At 44.8% G+C, this 3549-nt stretch overlaps 1 protein-coding gene across 1 annotated transcript in view; it reads right to left on the bottom strand.

Annotated features, from left to right (window-relative positions):
- VSIG10 (V-set and immunoglobulin domain containing 10) overlaps window positions 1-3549 on the bottom strand; it is a 30539-nt gene that overhangs the window by 26128 nt on the left and 862 nt on the right. The gene's annotated exons all lie outside the window — the stretch shown is intronic.

Raw genomic sequence — 3549 nt, 5'->3', positions numbered from 1 at the left:
ATTGTTGTTTGGCGGGTCCGGGCTGGGGATTTGAACCCGCCACCTTAGGTGTACGTGGCTGGTGCCTTAGCCGGTTGAGCTATAGGCGCCGAGCCCATTATGGCTGTATTTAACACCACTGAACTATATACCTAATGGTTAAAATGATAAATTTTACATTATATATCGTGCTGCAATAAAATAGAAAAAAGTGCTCGTGTAATTGGGCTGTCTAACTTTCCTCCTCTGCCAGCACCATGAAAAAGACACGACTAGGTCAGGTTCTGGGGGACAGTATGAAAACTACATGGTGCAAACCCAAGATGGCTCAGTCAGTCGTTCCAGCTGAGGCCAATCTAGGTCAGCCTACAGTCAGCCAAACCCCAGGTATGTCAGTAAGCCCAGGCAAGATCAGCAGAACCACCTCACCCCCCCAGGCCTGTGAGCAATACACACTTTGGTCATTTGTGGTTGTATGGCGCACAGCATTATTGTAGCAATTAATAAATGGTACAGAACGCAAGTAGTTTTATTTGCCTAGAAATCCAGAAGATGTCGAAAAAAGAGGGCTTTGGCTTTGTTCCCACTGTCCTACTGATATCTCTCTCCCACTCCGCCCCCATACCAGACCCAAACAACCCTGGAGTTAAGGCTCTCCTGGAAGCTCCATTTGAAAATGGATTGGCAGTAGTAACTACGTGCTTATGGTGGGCCAGGTCCTGTGCTAGGCACTGGGAAACCGAAAGTGCACAAAATAGGATCCTTTAGGAGTTCACAGTCCAGTGGGGCAAAGAGACAATAAACCAACAATTACAATGCAGTGTGATGAACACCAAGATAAGGCCTTGGAGAAAGGGCTTCCAAGTTCATTTGGGGCAGATGTCAGAAAAGAGTTCCTCCTGGAATCTGAACTCAGATCTGGTGGATAAGTAAGAACCAGCCAGGTAAAGGTGAGCATGGGTTCCTGGCAGAGAGAAAAACACATTCAAAAGCCTGAGTGAGCAATAGCAGCCTTGTTAGAAATCCCAATTATCAAGCCTCACCCCAAAATGTCTAAATCAGAAAGTAGGAAGAGGTGGGCAGCATGCTGTGTTTTAACAAGCCCAGGTGACTGGGATGACAGGTGTTGAGGGGCAACTGAGCTGGCATGAGACTGTCACTAGGTGACAAGCAAATGCAGCCCATTTTGCTGAGAAGTATCACCATGTCCCAGCCCCCTCCATGATCATCACCCACATACAAAGAGGCAACCAGGACAGAACATTTTGCAGTGCTGAAAATGTCCTGGAGTTAGCTACTGGTGAGAGTTGTATAACTTTGTGAATATATTAAGAAACATTCAATTGCTTACTTAAAAGGGTGAATTTTGGGGTATATAAATTATATCAATAAAACTGCTAATAAAAAAGTAAACTGTCACTTGCCTCTAAGGAATCCTTCCCATTTATAAATGAAAGCCCAAGAGTCACCTGCACTTGCCCTCTTGTCCGTTTGAAAGAGGTAAAGCCTATCTGGAGCCACAGGATGTCCTGATTCTCTCACAAGGATGGCCATATCACTCTCAAAAAGCTTCTGAGCCAGGTAAAACACTTGCTGAAAGGTGGAGAATGTCATCTAATGCAAGAGAGCCCAAAACAGCCAGAAATGCTTCACAACTGCTTTAAAAAGCAGGTGGGGGTTGTTTTTAAACAATTAGACCTGGGAACCCAAGCTCTCAGGTAGCAATCCCCACCAGAAGAACATGAACTGTAGAGTAACAGATTCAGCGTGTGTTCCCAAGACCTGCATGCCTGTCCCTTCCCTGACTGCTCTGCTCAGCAAAGGAATAAAGGAACAGCAGCTTGGAAAAGGCCCAGTGAAACTTTAGTCTTGGAACTTGAGATAACCTTGTCTTCTCCTCCAAGGCATAGAATGACATGATCACAAAAGAAACCATTTGAAGGCTTTTCACCTCGGCTTTGCTCACTCCATTTTTTTTTTTTAATTACTGAAGCTGACAGTGCCCTTAGAGATCATTTAATCTACCAATGTGGCTGTCCCGAGGGCTGGGTTAAGATGAGGCTGTGTCCTGGCTCAGAACACGGTCATTGATTAGTGATGTCTGACACAGATGCAGAAGGGATAGTTCTGGAAGATGTACTAGCTCCACCCTTGACAGTCCCACACTTCCCTTGAGAAAATTGAGGTTCAGGAAGCTTAAGTGATTTTCTCAAATTAATGGGAGATGTGGGACTCGCACATAGGTGTCAAGTGATTCTGGTCACCAGAATATACTCTGGGCTCCCATACACCTCCCTCCCATACAGGGTGAGATGAGAAAACAGAGTAATAGTCTGTGCTATTAGAAGTCATCCCCATGGTGTCCATAGGACACTGTTGTCCCCTAACCTTAAATTCAGAATATGGAACAAAGGCTAGAGGAATAGAAAATCCCTAGATGCTGCTCTTTTATTATTATCATTATTATTATTATTATTATTTACAGCATGGGAGTTAGACCCAAACATTTACTTTTCCAAGCCTAGCAACTTATTCCATGAATGCCCCGAAGTTTACAATTTCAAGAACAAGTGGAAGCATGAACTTCACAGGGACTACAGTGTCAAGAGAAAGACTTTTTCTTCTTCCTCAAGACAACTCCCAACTTGAAAAACAAACAAAAATACACCAAGCTCTGGAAGCCACTTGATACTACATACACAGGTGAAACAGGCTTGGGCATCAAAATAGCTGGGCTGGCAGTGAGGGTGTTTTCCCCCTGTGGTGAGTAGCAGTCAGCCTGAAACCTGTTTGTTCATTCCAGCAGGAGGAAGTCAGCCTGGGGTTCTGACGTTCCCCAGGCCCCTGCTGTTCACAGTAACAGCTGGGGAAAGGGGAATACTTAATAATCACCTTTTAACTTCTGGAGATGACCAGCTGGGGACTGTCCCTTCTCCCCAGCACTGGGATCACTAAGTCAAATGCTGAAAAGCTGACAGGTAACGTTCATGACTGAAGAGGGCCAGGAATAAGTACTACAACAGTGACAAACTGGGGGGTCACATGCCCTAGGTGAAAGATGACCACTCCTTAGCTCCAGGTGAGAATGCAGGTCTGGTGCTAGCAGAACTGTAGATTTTTCCAGATAACCTGAAAATCTAGATTATGAAACATTTTACTTTTTAAAAATGATTGCTAAAAACAAGGCAAAATAAAACATTTGTGAGTGCCTAACAATTAGGAACTTTTGGCACTTGCTTCTAGGAAACTCAGGTACCGGTTTACAAGCCATCTCCAGAAACCAGCAAGAGGCGGACAGCTAGGTGGAGCAAGCCAGGAACCGGGGAACACAAACAGTAGCACTCCGCCTGCATCCCGGCAAACTGCTCTCCTCCCATTCCCTCCACCCCGGGCTGCTACCTGCACACAGTAAACAGCCTTAGCTGGTGGATTAATTCAGAAATGCTTTTTTCAATCTTTTTACATTCTACTTATTGTTTTTTGCAAACAACCTATTTATGTTTTGTAACAAAGCAGAGCATAGATGAAGCATTTAGGACCTTTTGCCTCTCATGTCAAGGGTGAGGGGAA

Source organism: Otolemur garnettii, unplaced genomic scaffold (genome assembly GCF_000181295.1).
Source record: "Otolemur garnettii isolate 467f Iridium unplaced genomic scaffold, OtoGar3 scaffold00038, whole genome shotgun sequence".
Classification (NCBI taxonomy): Eukaryota; Metazoa; Chordata; class Mammalia; order Primates; family Galagidae; genus Otolemur; species Otolemur garnettii.
Note: the sequence above shows the minus strand (reverse complement) of the source record. Positions and strands in the feature narration are given on the sequence as shown.